Source organism: Macrobrachium nipponense, chromosome 17 (genome assembly GCF_015104395.2).
Source record: "Macrobrachium nipponense isolate FS-2020 chromosome 17, ASM1510439v2, whole genome shotgun sequence".
NCBI classification, from domain to species: Eukaryota; Metazoa; Arthropoda; class Malacostraca; order Decapoda; family Palaemonidae; genus Macrobrachium; species Macrobrachium nipponense.
In genome coordinates this window covers 57,792,636-57,810,135 of record NC_087210.1, presented here as the reverse complement: position 1 = coordinate 57,810,135, position 17,500 = coordinate 57,792,636, and the positions used below count along the sequence as shown (strand labels likewise).

The 17,500-nt window shown below is 38.2% G+C and overlaps 1 protein-coding gene across 4 annotated transcripts in view; it reads left to right on the top strand.

Moving 5' to 3' along the window:
* The window catches only part of LOC135196257 (tripartite motif-containing protein 3-like), an 879,736-nt gene that overhangs the window by 452,521 nt on the left and 409,715 nt on the right, over positions 1 to 17,500 (top strand). The window contains exon 1 of one of the 4 annotated variants that reach the window (XM_064222947.1): positions 1,700 to 2,478. The exons of the other annotated variants lie outside the window; for them this stretch is intronic. The gene's annotated coding sequence lies outside the window, so the exon portion shown is untranslated. Of the gene's footprint in view, positions 1 to 1,699; positions 2,479 to 17,500 lie in introns of those variants that run through there. 4 annotated transcript variants of the gene reach the window in all.

Sequence of the window (17,500 nt, the reverse complement as noted above, 5' to 3'; positions counted from 1 at the left end):
TTTCTCTCTATCTGTAATTTGTGTGTGTGTGTGTGTGTTTTAAAAGTAAATGTATTAATTCGCTGAATATTTTGTAATCTATTCAGATGGGTACTCTGTGAAAGATTCCCACCGGTACCAACTAAAGATATTTGTATTTCATAAGGTCTTTGTTATATTCTTAACATCCGACGCCATCAAACAAACCGCTGTTGTTGAATGCTTCACACTGCGTCCCTCTTAACTCGGTGTTACCGTTGTCTATAGGTATTCAAGGACACGTAATATTGTCAATAATGTGACTGAACACGATACGTAACACGTAAGATTACTGCACAGTCCTGTTCTCTTGGAAATGGACGGTTCGTGTGGCGATTGTTACACGCAGCAATGCTAATCAAACGGTTATCAGCGTTCATCGTGGTTATGTCTGACTGGAAATCATGGGAAATTTCACGTGAAGTCATGATGATATTCCAGAACGTCGTCTCCGTGAAACAGCAGTTAGTGTAGACAGATACTCATATCCTTGATTTCCCGACGTTCATTTGGAAAGCAATAGTCTCTAGTCAGGGATTGCAGCATATCTGGATGTGTGCACATGCATTTACATCTGCAGTTCATTCCGATTTGTTTTCTAGGTTTCAAATGGTCTTGCACTTGTTTGTTTGAAAATACTGCATCCCTTTGAGTAAACGCGATCAATATCAGTTATGCGAGATTCTTTAACATTGAAATATATATAACAGATAATCGGGCAGAAAATTTAGCTCTCGATTTAAAGATCACCAAAATTAAGGGGTCGGTTGCCTGATGCGCCTTTCCTTACATCAGGCATGGTTTATTATTTGGCAAAAAGGTATTTACGACCGCGTGACCTAGCTGTCCTCAACCACAGTTATTGGCGGTGGGCCTCCTCGCCTTTACCTACAAAGTCCAACTGCAAGGCAGTAGTTTCCAGAGTTATTGGCGGTGGGCCTAGCCTTTTACTAAAAAAGTAATACTGCAAGGCAGCAGCTGTCCTTTTAGTCGCCTTTTACGACACGTAGGATCTACGGTGGTAGTATTCTTACACCCCTACCACAGGGTGTGTATATATATATATATATATAATATATATATTATATATAATATATATATATATTATATTATTATATATTATATATATATATAATATATATCCATGCTATTAAATTCAAGAGCCTGAAAGTCTGTTCATGCGCTTCAATTCACTTACAGTTTCAGATTATTTCCTCCTATACAATATATTACATATATATATACATATATATATATATATATCTATATATATATATATATATAATATACGTATATATGGATGTATGTATGTATCCACACACATCTGGGTATACTGAAATAAATGCAGTGAGGAATATTTTGTCGATATATTATGCTGTTTAAAAAAAAAAAAACTTGGCCTTTTAAACAAACTTGAACGAGGTCTGATGTAACTGGATCACGTGAACAAATGTCTCATGCATACATAATAGGATTCTACTATGAAGCGAGTTGTAATATTGGCTGGTGCTGTCCCGCTTAGACCTCCCGGTCGTCTCGTATAGAGAGAGAGAGAGAGAGAGAGAGAGAGAGAGAGAGAGAGAGAGAGAGGAAGAGAAGAGAGAGAGAGAGAGAGAGAGAGAGAGAGAGAGCGAGCGAGCATCTGGCTGTTGTTCGTGGTATGTTGAGCGATCCGTATTCGTGTGATTCAGTTGTGTGGTGTGTGCTGGTCCAGACGGTTGGCTTGGCTTGGTTGGTTGCCTTGGTCGACAACCAAGCGGTGGATCGAGAGTTCTGGTAGCGGTCGAGTCGGCGGTGGTGCTGGTGCTGTCGATCTCAGAACTAGGCGAGAGTCTGGCGGGTAGCCTGCCATTTATGACATGCGCAGTGGTCTGATAGCGCTGAGAGAGGCCTTTTTTATCTTATCACTTTATTGAATCGTCGTTTTTATCGTCTGTAAACAAAAGGTTGTTAGGGTGACGTAGATTAATAGCGATCACCGCTACTGTGCTGATGGTGTTTTCTGAGGCTTTGATAAGTATTATGTGAAGTGGCATTTGGTGGATTGTCAATAATTTATAACGTTCTGCGCGATAAATTTTAATAGCTTTATTTATGGCCAATCCAGTAATTAAAGACAACTATTATAGATGGTCAGGAATCGAAAGTACACGCAGATAAGTGTTTGTGCCTGACTTGTGAAAGGTTTATTTGAAGTGGTTTTCATTTGACAAATCATGCAAGTGGTATTTTAGTGTCTGTGTAAATTCCGGCTACATACAAATAAAAGAAAAGGGCGCCAAAAGGGACTTTCAAACATTATCTAAAGAAATCATAAATATCTAAATCATAACACGGGAAGTCTTGAATAAAGAAGTAAAGAAGTTCGCGGGAGTAGCATTTGAAGAGGACGTCCTGGGAGGAAGTGAATCATCTAACAGCTTATAGACGGACTGACGAGTATAACAGGCATCATGGCAGGTAGGTAGGCGGAAGATGAGGAGAGCGATGATTCCTCATGCTTGGCTGGCCTTTTAAAATGGCTCAGAGAAACCTCGTAGGTGAGACGCCCGTAATAGGTATCTGGAAAGCTTGCAGATTCTTTGGAAAGATTTCTCTCGAAAATTTCAGACTTTAAAAGCCCCTCGAGGGAATAAATTTTTTTAAATTTATTTTTTGTTTTAGTTTTCTTTAAGAACTGTTTTACCGCAGTCCGTTTTTAGAGACAATGTAAATGCCTTTGTATTCCTCTCAAAAGTTTGGATTATGCAGTGGGTGCCGATTCTGACACCGAGAGGGCGTGAAGAGGAGTGGGTGACCCAGTCACCCAACAGTGCATATCAGTTCGGGTTACCGTCGGAATGAACAGCATCTTGTTTTAGCGGTAGTTTATCGTTGGGGAGTTCTTCACGTCCTTGTTTGCTTGATAAGTGCCTGTGGACGAGCATTCCTTCTTTACGCGTTAATTCTTTTCTCATGGAAATCACAGTGCACACGAATGATTTCGCTTTTCTTTAACCACATTAACGTGTGCTATATAAAAGAGCGCAGGGGTACGTGTTAAAGTAATCATAGATAGGTCGGAGAATATTCGACTTAGATACTCATTTGGAGAACGGAGCGAAGCAACTGAAACTAGTAATTGGGATTAAACAAATGCTAATGATATTATGATGACAAGCTTAGAAAATAATTTAGTTGCTGATGTAGTCATTGCTTCTAAACACAATACAGATGTTTATTGAAATTCACAGCTTCCTCGAATATATCTAAGTGATGGTTCGAAAATACTCCACGACATGATATATAAGAAGTCGAGCTTTTGTTATGCTGTCCTGTATATATAATTTTTTTACACAATTTTGGGGTATTAAACTCATAGCTGGTGTTATCATATGCCAATCCCGAATGGCACCGCCTTTATGTCATTCGTAAGAACGATGCTGTTAGCAATATTCTTCTTATATCTATTTCTTTTTGTAAAAAAAAAAATCTTTTTTCGATTTACTCAGAATCAACTTTTCATTACTTTTGCTGAATCGTGATTGTTTGAGATACAGGTCATTGACATTTTAAGTTACTTCCTCTCTGATTATTTAATTATAATGCAGCCTCTTTTATGCATTGTGTACTATACCGTCTGCCATTAATTGAACCTTTCGCTTCATAGTTACGTTTTTTGTAGTGTCGGTTACAAAGTAAATAGTATCAGTAGTCGTTGAAGAAATTGTGGTAGTGGTGATTAATCAGGAAAAAAACGGATAAAGGCGTAAGTGTTGATAATGCTGCGGAAAAGTTGTTTGGTTTACTAATAAGGAAAAGCTGATGAAATAAATACAAAAAACAATAAATCGCTCTACCTCAGAGTGTTGCGTGATAATGTCAACTGGGGTCTTGTGGGCACCAAAATATTGGAACACCCAAACCTATTTGGACAAGAACTAAGAGACAGGAAGCAATAATGATGATTGATTTTTTTCAATCAGAGCTTAAATGTAAAAGAGGGGACCATGGTGTTTTATTATCCGTTAGGGATTATTAATTTTGGTAACAAATCACTGATTATATTCTATTGCTTTTCCCCTAGATAATTACACGGCTGTGAAGTATCTATGTGTTATTTATGGGGTATTCGTAAACTGTGTTCCGTTGATGATTAAGAAATTTCTTCTTATTATGTTTGCTCATTGTTCCCATTGAATTTTATGACGGGTTATTAATAAGCGAAAGTCGCAAGTTTATTAGAATATTCCTGGAAGCAGTACAAATGAAAATAAATAATCTTGCGACAACATTGTTTCAGGTATTATTGCAAATTGTAGGATTGTCTATCACTTCTGACTGGGATGCAGTGTGCCAGTTGTGGTTTATTAGACAGATATTCCCCAAGAAATATCAAGGTTATTGAGTAAGGCTGCTCGACTGATGAATCATGACTTGTAGTTCATTTTCAGATTTTGTTAAACATTTCGATCATTTACAGTTATTTTTTAAGTATGTGATTCACTTGAACATTCCGTGTTAGTCAGGACTGAGAAGACTTGTACATTTCGTGTTAGTCAGGACTTACTAGACGAAGATTCTCACTGCAGAGTTGCGGTCATCTACCGATGTCTTTTCTTGTCACGTAATGCTTTGTCATTATGGAGTGAAGTCTCTAATCATAGCTCTTTGAAAAATGTAATGTTGAGCATGAAACTTTGCTCTTACACGAGAGAATTCACATGCATTAAGTTTATGTACTTTTCACCTTTTTTTGATTGCATCATTTTGCAAATGATTGAGCAGCAAACTGGCTATGCATTTGCTGTCAATCTTGTGTCGTTGTGATATTAATAAGCAAGTTCCTCTCATCACTCGAGCCATCGCCCTCACAACGTCTCGTGTGGGGCAGGGGCAGCCAGCACCCTTCCACTGGGCCAGCCCCTCTGAACTCACTGACGAACCGGAGAAAGGATTAAGTGGAACTGATTGTCGTCAATTATTAGGGAGGAGTCTTTCCTCATTCACCCAACGTTTTCTCGTTGCCTTGCATCTGCAAACGACGATGAATAGGATTGGAAGAAGGATTTTTTTTTCTCATTTTCTTTTGGCGGTGTGGGGTGGGAGACGGAAGGTATACTGTGGGGACTGGTTATAAAGCAAGTTTTCAGGACAGTTAAACTGATGTGTTACGTCATAATTTTTATTTAGGGTGTTTCTACTAAAGATTCGTTTTCGTTTTTCGGTTTTAGATGTACTTTATAAATATTTTATCATTCTTCGCCTTTGTGTTCATGCCTTTTTTAATTATGATTTTGAACGCCATACCTTCCCGAATTCAGAAAGCAGAGTTCTATTGTAGAAGCATCCTCAAATGTCTTCCTTCCGTGTCTTTGTGCGCTCGAACTTGAATTAGTGAAGCCTGGAAAGAGAGATGAATGTTTTCATCATTAAGTCTCATCTTGGGATTACGAAATTACTCTCCGCCCATTTTTCAATTCTTTGGATGATCACCCAGAAGAAAAAAAGAAATATCTGTCGATAGATTTAATGGGCTTCATTAGTCGATTTGTACATTCTTATGGCTAATTTAATAATTAGACTTTTTCTCTAGTTACTCATAATTGACAATTATTTCATTTCGTAAAACCGAGTCTCATGGTCGACTTGATGGAATTATTGAAAATTAGGGGAAGAGTGCATTTTATGTCGGCTTTAAAGAATTACTATTATTATTTTACATTGCAAATTCTGCAATGCAAACTATATTTTAAAAACTGTTCAAGAGGTTTCATTATTCAGTGTTAATTAACAGTGCGCTAATTTAATTTTCCAGCAATAACAGCCTTTTAGTGTTGTTGAATTATATACTTTTGTTTGAACATTTCGCTCACATTTACAGGTTCAAGCGTCCCTTGAGGGACGACATAGCTAAGTGAAATTGATTTATTATTATTATTATTATTATTATTATTATTATTATTATTATTATTATTATTATTATTATTGAAAAATTGAAGAAACATTCCGACCGAAACCAGAATAGATACTCTACGTAGAGCTTGTATCTCCCTTTATTAAGGTAATTTGAATGATGGTATTGACAAGTGTGCAATCGTTAGACTGACTTGAGCAATTCTAAATTGGTTTCTTTTTCCTTTCTTTCGTTATTATGGGTGTTTCCGTTACGTTGAAACGTAGCTTTGATTATTTCCTGCATAGCATTCTGTTAGTCATAGAATAATCCCAAATTAACAGCGCCTAGTTTCAAGGAATGTTACGGTGACTCAGCACTTCCGCTGCAGTGTTATGTGAAATCGGGTAATCAGGTGTTGCCACTGCATTATTTCCTCTGTTTTTTTCTCACACGCGGTTGCTGCTTAGTCTTGATGCTATTAGTTAAATGTTTTTTTTTATTTTACTTTCTCTTTTGCCCAACAATAAACTCTATTGCTAGTTAAGCCATTATGAATTTAATTATACATATACTGATTCCTGTTGCAACAATACAACATATGGTAAAATCTTGAGTTACGGTTATGCGAATAGACTAATTCTAATTTTACTCAAAATTCCGTTTATTTTTTTACCATATTGCATTTTGCGTTTACAGTGAACGTTAATCGTTTGAAAGTACATATAGGTATTATATAGTTTGTTTACCTTTATAAGACTGATGAAATTGAGGCCAAGGATGTCAGAAAAAAGTAAGAACCTTCTCCATGATCCATGGCAGACTTAGCTTTACAAATATACAGTATTTAACTGTTTTGAGATGCTCAGTAGATGACAGTAGGGTTGATGCTGCTTTCGATGATATGGATACAAAGCAGCTGGTTGTAGAAGCGTCTATTAAAGGGAAATAATTATAAAAACTTGTCTTCATTTCATTTGGTAACCGTATATCGTCAATTGACATTTAAGATGCACTCAGAGAAGAAAAGATTTATAGAACAATTGGGGCATCGATCTGGAAGATTACTGTGGTCCTATAATAATAATAATAATAATAATAATAATAATAATAATAATAATAATAATAATGATGTGTGGCGCCGTGGAGGAGTGGGTTAGGTCCTCAATAGACTTAAGTCAAGTTAAGCAACATTGGGGCTGGTCAGTCGTTGGATGGGTGACCGCTCTCCTCGGCGTTGATTCCTTGGGAAAGGATCTTTACCATAATTTCCTCAGTCTACTCAGCTGTAAATGAGTACCTATCCCTGATGGGGTAGGGTCCAGCTATGGGTTAAATAGCAAAACTCAGCAATGATGGAAAGAAATGAAGGAATAAACGACAACGACGTAAATGGAACCTCTGGCAACAGAGGAGCCTCGTCCGGCAACCAGGTATTCAACCCAATTGTAGGGGAGACGGTCAGGTACTTGGAGGTCGTCATCCAGCAACTGATCACCACAACGACAGTAATCAACAGCCTGAGATTGGAGCTACAGAGGCAAAAAGGAAGAAATGGACAAGAGAAGAAAATAAGGAAATATGGAGATGCTACATCAGAAGCAACCCGACGGAGAGAGGATATAGAAGAAGATTGGTCAACATCTGGAATGAGAGGAATAACACCCCCCAAACAGAGCAGAGGCTGGCAGACCAAGCAAGGAACATAAAGAAAAAGAACTGGCTCTCCCCAACAGAAAGAGAAGAATTGGAAAGGGAAATGTCACACGACAACGAATTACACGAAGACGAACTGAGAGACGATGCCACAGAAGACGACAGGGAGGATGAGGTATCAAACAACGACACACGAAGAAACACCGACGAAGTAACAGAGAGGACGGAATGGGTAGAAAAGATTCGACAATGGATGGAGCCAGATACAGAGAGAACTAAGATCCCCTCCATGAAAGCCTACAACACCAAGAAATTAAGGGAGAAAACAAGTGAGGTCAATGAAATAATGGGCCTAATACACACCACCAGTATCACAGAAACAAATAACTTGACATATGCAGGAGCAAGATTAGTAGCAGAACTGATGGGGATTCGAACACCAACTCCACCGTCACAACCAACCCAACAGAAACCAAAACAGCAACCTCCTTGGAAAAGGCGCCTGGAAAAGCAAATCATGGTGATGAGATCTGACTTGAGTAAACTGAAAGAGATGGCAGAAAAAAGGCTAAGAAGCAAGAAAACAAGGGAGGAACTCAACGAGAAATACAAAGTACAAGAGAGGGGACTAAACAACACAATAGAAGATGTAAAACAGAGGCTTAAGGCCAAAGCACACAAGATCCAACGGTACATGAACAGGAATAAGGGATACCAACAGAACAAACTATTCGGAACCAACCAGAAAAGACTATACAGCCAACTAAGAGGGGAAGACAACCACCCAGAAATTCCTGAAGCCGAACCAAGTAAGAGACTCTGGGAAAACATATGGAGCAATCCGGTATCACACAACAAACATGCAACATGGCTCCAGCAAGTCAAGGAAGAAGAAACAGGGAGAATAAAACAAAGATTCACAGACATCACGACAGACACAGTCAGACACCAACTAAAGAAAATGCCCAACTGGAAAGCCCCAGGTCCCGATGAAGTCCATGGATACTGGCTCAAAAAACTTCAAGGCCCTACACCCACGAATAGCAGAACAACTCCAGCATTGTATCTCAAATCACCAAGCACCCAAATGGATGACCACAGGAAGAACATCCTTAGTACAAAAAGACAAGAGTAAGGGAAATATAGCCATTAACTACAGGCCTATCACCTGCCTACCAATAATGTGGAAGTTACTAACAGGTATCATCAGTGAAAGGCTATACAACTACCTAGAGGAGACAAACACCATCCCCCACCAACAGAAAGGCTGCAGAAGGAAGTGTAGGGGCACAAAAGACCAGCTCCTGATAGACAAAATGGTAATGAAGAACAGTAGGAGAAGGAAAACCAACCTAAGCATGGCATGGATAGACTATAAGAAAGCCTTCGACATGATACCACACACATGGCTAATAGAATGCCTGAAAATATATGGGGCAGAGGAAAATACCATCAAAAATACAATGCGAAACTGGAATACAATACTTACAAGCTCTGGAATAAGACTAGCAGAGGTTAATATCAGGAGAGGGATCTTCCAGGGCGACTCACTGTCCCCACTACTCTTCGTAGTAGCCATGATTCCCATGACAAAAGTACTACAGAAGATGGATCCGACCGGGTACCAACTCAAGAAAAGAGGCAACAAAATCAACCATCTGATGTTCATGGACGACATCAAGCTGTATGGTAAGAGCATCAAGGAAATAGATACCCTAATCCAGACTGTAAGGATTGTATCTGGGGACATCAGGATGGAGTTTGGAATAGAAAAATGCGCCTTAGTCAACATACAAAAAGGCAAGTAACGAGAACTGAAGGGATAAAGCTACCAGATGGGAGCAACATCAAACACATAGATGAGACAGGATACAAATACCTGGGAATAATGGAAGGAGGAGATATAAAAACACAAGAGATGAAGGACACGATCAGGAAAGAATATATGCAGAGACTCAAGGCGATACTCAAGTCAAAACTCAACGCCGGGAAATATGATAAAAGCCATAAACACATGGGCAGTGCCAGTAATCAGATACAGCGCAGGAATAGTGGAATGGACGAAGGCAGAACTCCGCAGCATAGATCAGAAAACCAGGAAACAAATGACAATACACAAAGCACTACACCCAAGAGCAAATACGGACAGACTATACATAACACGAAAGGAAGGAGGGAGAGGACTACTAAGTATAGAGGACTGCGTCAACATCGAAAACAGAGCACTGGGGCAATATCTGAAAACCAGTGAAGACGAGTGGCTAAAGAGTGCATGGGAAGAAGGACTAATAAAAGTAGACGAAGACCCAGAAATATACAGAGACAGGAGAAAGACAGAAGAACAGAGGACTGGCACAACAAACCAATGCACGGACAATACATGAGACAGACTAAAGAACTAGCCAGCGATGACAATTGGCAATGGCTACAGAGGGGAGAGCTAAAGAAGGAAACTGAAGGAATGATAACAGCGGCACAAGATCAGGCCCTAAGAACCAGATATGTTCAAAGTACGATAGACGGAAATAACATCTCTCCATATGTAGGAAGTGCAATACGAAAAGTGAAACCATAAACCACATAGCAAGTGAATGCCCGGCACTTGCACAGAACCAGTACAAAAAGAGGCATGATTCAGTAGCAAAAGCCCTCCACTGGAGCCTGTGCAAGAAACATCAGCTACCTTGCAGTAATAAGTGGTACGAGCACCAACCTGAAGGAGTGATAGAAAACGATCAGGCAAAGATCCTCTGGGACTATGGTATCAGAACGGATAGGGTGATACGTGCAAACAGACCAGACGTGACGTTGATTGACAAGGTCAAGAAGAAAGTATCACTCATCGATGTCGCAATACCATGGGACACCAGAGTTGAAGAGAAAGAGAGGGAAAAATTGGATAAGTATCAAGATCTGAAAATAGAAATAAGAAGGATATGGGATATGCCAGTGGAAATCGTACCCATAATCATAGGAGCACTAGGCACGATCCCAAGATCCCTGAAAAGGAATCTAGAAAAACTAGAAGCTGAAGTAGCTCCAGGACTCATGCAGAAGAGTGTGATCCTAGAAACGGCACACATAGTAAGAAGAGTGATGGACTCCTAAGGAGGCAGGATGCAACCCGGAACCCACACTATAAAAACCACCCAGTCGAATTGGAGGACTGTGATAGAACAAAAAAAAAAATAATAATGATAATGATAATAATATATATATATATACACACACATACACATACATACTCACACACTTCTTTAGAGAGGAGCTTAAGATTCGCTGTTCTGTTGTTCTTTTTTTTTTTTTAAGCCTATTAGTTAATTAGACAAGTCTTTCTCTTGCTATATTTTCTGTGGAATATTTTTTTTCTGTTGACTTACGAAATAGCATACAAAAACTCTCAAAGAGGAATGTTGCCAGCCGGCTACTAAGCTGTATATTTGGTAAAGTTTCTTTCATTTAATATGAACTGCTATTTTTCTATCGCTGTTGTTTTGACTTCTTCCAATTCGCCGAAGTATGACGTTGGTGTTTATCTGTTGTTGTTTTAGGGACATATGTAACAAATAAGGTGCTTTTCTATGTAGCTTTAGGGACACATAAGTAACGTTATTTGTTTATGGTGCAATTTTATAGACTTGATATATCTCGGAAATAATTGGCAATTAGGAAATGTTTTGACGGCTCATGGCAAAGTAATTTGAAGGTACAAATTTTTATTGGGTGACATTACTTGTTCTAGTACACAAAGGCAAACACGCTATCACATTACATATATATATATATATATATATATATATATATATATATATATATATATATATATATATAGTAATAATTAGCGTACTTGTGCGAGTGAGAAAAGAAGCATGTGACTCGCGTTCTCTCTTGGATAGCCTCCTGTTCCTTCCCCTTCCTTTGTTTTTCTTCCAATATTTATCATGTTTCTCGTTCAGCCGTGTGTCCCCTTCGTCCTATCTGCTGTCTTTTCCCCTCACACAGTCTTCACCCAGCCCTGAGGGGATGGACGGATTATGTTTCTCCTCTCAGGGCTTCACTATCCTCTTACCCTCTGCCTCTTCGCCCTTCATCTGGGTGGCCTTTTTCCCCTCACACTCGTCTCTGCTCGCCCTTCATCAAATATTTTTTCGTCGACTTGTTTTTCTCGTAGCAACAACTGGCATACATTGTCCTTTCGCGTTTTCGACCTTTTCTGTGTGTGTGTGTGTGTGAGTGTGTTTTTTTTTTTTAGGTCTGCCTGTTGGAGATTGTCTGGTAATATAGATTGCCATTAGTTTTGTCTCCTTCTTCCGCTCTCCTTTCTCTTCAAAGACTGGATGCAACAGACAAATAACTCATTCGATGTGACATCGTCAGGGACCTCGTTTTTGTGTTACATGTCAGATTCAGCGGTTGCGTTTACTGTATTAAATAGCAAATATGTATTTTATCATTTGGAAGACTTTCAAAGTGTGCTTTCGTTGATTCAATACAGCTCTCGGAAACGGTATAAAAGTATCGCTTCTTCTGTTTTATGTTTTTGGATTGGGGGTGGAGGCGAGGGGAAGTGCATAATAGACATTTGACAATTTGTACATGCTAGAATAAAAGTACAACTGTAAAATTGGCTATGCTTCTGTGCTGTGTTTACTTTGAATAGTGACTCACGGGTTCGAAAATACTGCGCATATTTGCTTAAATATTATTCGAAAAATGTTTTGCATTATTGGTATATCGATAACATTGGAAAATTTCAGAGCTATGGACTATGAATAATTTAGAACAACATGGGGCCCAATAATATGTCCGAATACCGTATTTATCTGGGGTCTGTTAGAAAAATCAACATTTTCTTAGAAACCTCTAATTCGAAGCTGTATTTTTCTTAACATAAGAACCTTTAGAAGCAAAGAAAAGGTAGTCAATAATGGTGATGAGAGTTGTTGCTATTAGAAATTATTGCATTCCGCTGTATGGACAATTTACTATTTTGATTGAATTTCGTTGAAGCATATTAGCTGATGTTATTAACTATAGTGATGTGCACTAGTTACCAAAAATATTAACATCTATGACATGGTCAACTGAAAGGTTAAAGTAATATTTGAAAACCATTGTAACAAAAGAGTTTTAATAACCATTTACCCAACAATGTTACAAAAAAGTACTTCTTCTTTCGACCTTATTAGTCTCACTGTATAGCGGGGTCGGCCGCTCGAGTCAACTTTCTCCTATTTCGATTCCTTGCATCTTCTTCCCCGAGTCCCACCTCACCCATATCCCTCCTCACCACATCCATCTATCTGATCCGCTGACGGCCCCCCACACTCCTCCTCCCCATCACTTGCATGTTATTAGCTCTCCTTATTGGTTCCAGCTCCTCTCTTCTTATTACATGGCCATAGTATCTCAGACCAGCTTCTCTAGCCTTCTCCTTTAGTTACATATGCCACACCACATAATCTTCTTAAATCTTGACTCCCTTCTTTCCAGTAGTGATATTCCAGCAATCCATCTCACCATCGCATCTTGCTTATTTTCCAACAGTCCCTCCTCTTTCCTCTGAAGTGCCCAAATTTCAGTTCCATATAACTTACGGCCCTGATAATTATCTTATAAATCTTAATTTTGAGCTTTAATGGTAGTTTTTTGTCTAAAACAACTCCAGTTACTTCTCTCCATTTTTTTGCCATGCTTCTTTCACTCACTGTCCTACTGCTTCCTCAGGACCTCCCGCTATTATTGATCGCAAGTAGTTAAACTCATTGCTCTGCTTTAGCACTGTAGTACCATCTTCCACTTGAATGTTTACTTCTTCATATCCTTCTCTACTACTAATCATCAGCTCTATCTTTCCAATGTTCACTTTCAATCCTTTCCTTTCTAGGGCTCTTTCCATGCTAAAAACCTTTCTTGAAGTTCTTCTTCAGCGTCTGCTATAATAACTATATCATCAGCAAACATGAGTTCTCATTTCTCACAGTTCTTCTTTGTTCCTTAATCCTGGTATCAGTGTGTCTATAACAACAAGGAACAAGAATGGACTTAGAGCTGATCCCTGATGGAGGCCAACCTCCACAGGGAATGCCTCCGTCTCCCCATATTTTGTCTGTATAGTGGTTCTTGCCCCTTCAAACATCATCTTCACTAACCTTTCCAACTTCTCTGGTACTCCTCTCTTTCTCAAACACCCTTTCATACACCTTTTCAGGATCCACAAAACACACGTAAACCTTACAGTTTCCTTCTAGATACTACTTCTCTTGAACTTGACTTACTATAAAAATAGCATCCACTGTGCTCTTTGTCTTACTATAAAAATAGCATCCACTGTGCTCTTTCCTTTCATAAGCCCAAACTGCTGCTCATGTATATCTATCAACTCTCTCAACCTTCCTTCTACTATTCTTTCTAGTATCTTGAATACATGCTCCAAAAGCTTTATTCCTCTGTAGTTTCCACAGTTTAACACTTCTTTTAATTATCACACTTTCGTTCCAGTCACTTGCCATTTCCACTACACCCCAGATCTTTTCCATTGTTACAACAAATTCATTATATATTTAAATTGATGGCATAGGCAACTGAGAGTTTGGGTGGCATTTCAAATGGCATTGAGCTTAAAGAACTACAGTTTATTACCTTTTATAAGAAAGCAGCAAAATAGTTAGCATATTTACTTACATGGCAGTGTTACCAAACTTGAAACGATAGTTTCATGGCTCACTTACGAGATTGCTAAGAGGTGCCGAGGAGTTTAATATATTCGCAGTGGAGTTATCTTCAGTTATTGAATATGATTTTGAGCTTGGTGGTCCTCCTAGTATTGTAAATGAAGCAGCATACCAGCTTTCAGAAAGTGGGAACGAGTAAAGTTTTGCGTTAAAGCTTGCTTAATATTATCTTTCATAAATAAACATTGGGTAATTAGTTTAATTATGTATTTTTTATCTAAAACATGTAAATTTTCGTGTCATATGACTCGCAAACTGATCTATTCATTACCCTTACTACTACTGGTTAAATATAAAACATAATATCAAGATTATATCATTCTGTCTTTGGTATATATATCATCTAATTGTCCTAATACATAGTACACTCAACGATGTCAAATATAGTTATATATCAATATATATATATATATATATATATATATATATATATATATATATATATATATATATATATATATGATATATATATATATATAAGCATATCAGCAATAAGTCACCAAACAGCACGTGACAAATATGTACGTAAATGGCCTCTTCTTCGGGGTACAAAGCGCTTGGTACCTGGTCTTTAATTCTTCACCTTTCATGTGGCTATTTACATATATATATATATATATATATATATATATATATATATATATATATATGTATATATATATATGTTCAACCTAAAGGATTGGTGTCAAGGAACTCTCTCTCTCTCTCTCTCTTCTCTTCTCTCTCTCTCTCTCTCTCTCTCTCTCTCTCGCTCTCATTTCTATGTATAACTTAGTTTCCACTACATTGTACCATTTAGGTGAATTAGTGTGCCCTCTATCCAGCAGTAGCGGAAGAGGGCGAGTAAGCTAGGTAACAGGAAGTGCTGAACTCAACCTTAGGTAAACATAAATCTCTTTAAAGACAAACACTTCGCACACACCGGCTCGGAGCGAGGGGGAGACCGCGATATGCTTGATAACGAAAGGCGACGAACTCTGCAAATAGCTTGAAACACCTCTTTGTCTTCTCTTGACAAAAAAGATGAGTCATACTTCTTCTTTTTTTCCTTTTTTTTTTTTTAGCTTCGTTAAAGGGGTTTAGGTTCTCCACGCGAGTGATTTGATGAAACAGCAGTTTTGTCATGATTTATGATGAAACTTCAGTTTTTCTCGTATTTTATTTCTGTTCGGAAAAGCCGTTCATGGTGATGTCAGCATTTTGATCAGCCGGGCGGGCGGGGGTCGGTTGATGAAAAATTGCGGCCGACTGATATTGTACTTTCCGTTATGTGTGTGATGGAGCAAACTGATGAAATAAGAAAAGTTTTTGCTTTTACAGTAGTAGATCGTCTTACTGCAGCTCTGTGATTCCTTATGTATTACCACCAGATCAGTGTATGTTTGTCATATTTTATGGTAATCGGTTAAAGTAATTAGTGCTATTTTTATTTATCTCATAAACTGCACCTTGACTTTGCTAAATAGCTAAATCAAAGAAAGAATAGGTTAAACACAATTCCTCTCAGATTTGTTGCAGAAGCTAGCAGTATCTTATGGATTCCCTGAGAAATCAAAAGCTGCTTATCTTTTACTTAATGATAATCATCATCATCATCATCATCATCTTTCTTGTTTGTCACTTCCGCTCTCAAATCCTTGTTATGGACGTCTGTCGTCCCATTCTCACAATGTGGAAATCACAAACGCAAAGATCATCTTGTTTGGTCAGTCTTTCCTTCCATTGGCTTCCAGAGAGGAATCCTCTGCCTCCCGTAGTTCCTAGTTCCGGTTGGTCATCTTTCAAGGGCTGAGGTTCATTAGTTCAGACCTCTTGCTTGGGACTGAGCGTATTGGGAGGCCTTGGACATCTCCGTCTCTAAATATATACATAGAAAAAATTTTGACGATAAACTGTAATGAAAATTCAGTGCTTTTGTTATGGACTGTGGTACACAAAAGGCAGAAACTACGATATAGATACTGACAGAAGAATGAAAGTCTCTGTAACACAACTTTTTTTTTTTTCCTGTTTTGGTCTCAAGGATGAATGGTGTCCGTTAATTTGAATACATCATGAAAAGAAAATGACAGCATTCTAGCATTTCTTGATGAATTGTCGGTCATTGAAAGAATGCAAGAAAGATGTAGAAGTTTTTCTGTTTGCTGTCCTTCAGTGCAACCGATATGTACCAGAGAGAAGAGAGAGGAACCGAAAGCGATTATTCAGATACGCGAAAACTGAATGAAAATGATTGAGATGTGTCGGGGAAATTGGATTTCCCCTTAACAAATGTCGTTATGATTTCCTTTAAAGTTTAGCAAATTGTGGTCGGCGCTCTGGCCATTGTTAGGGAAAATTAGATCTGCAGTTGTTGTTGTCGTTTGAACTGATCTGATCTTGTTATTAATCGGAGAGAGAGAGAGCTTGATTTTTTCTACAAGGAAGGTGATGCAAACCTCACTGAGTATATTTTAACCGACGTTGTTGCTGATTGCTTCTTATCGTGACAGTATAGCTTGAAATTGCATTAATACTGATTTAACATGACATAGATATTTAAACTTTGACGCCCCTATTGATTGATCCCATCTGATGACGGGATTGGTTGCATTAGGCTGGTGCTGCTATCGGCTGAATTTAGCGTGTGACGAAATGACACCAGTTTACCACTACAATTACTGACAGACTATTCCTTCGTTGCTAATGTAAATTTTTCTGAAATAATTATAAACTGAGGTTTTGGTGTTACTGAATTATTTGAAATTTTTATCTCCATAGCCTTTGTAACTAACTGAATGTTACGATTATTTCTGTTAATTTCTCCTAACTCATATCTGGGTTCAACTATTAATTTCTCTTAACTAATGTCTGGGTTCAACTGTTAATTTTACTAATGTATGGGTTCAACTGTTAATTTTACTAATGTCCGGGTTCAACTGTTAATTTTACTAATGTCTGGGTTCAACTGTTAATTTTACTAATGTCTGGGTTCAACTGTTAATTTTACTAATGTTTGGGTTCAACTGCTGGTGCTATTTAATGGACATGGCAAGGAGCTGTCTGGGAATCATTTGAGTACATTGGTGGCGTATAAAATCAAACTTAACGCCTTCAACTCCGTGATAAGATAAGTTATTTTGAAACACCATCATACATCAAACATGAATTATAAATAATGCGGCCTCATAAGTCTTCCTATTGTTACAAAGACGTTTCACCTGTCTTTCGTTAAGTC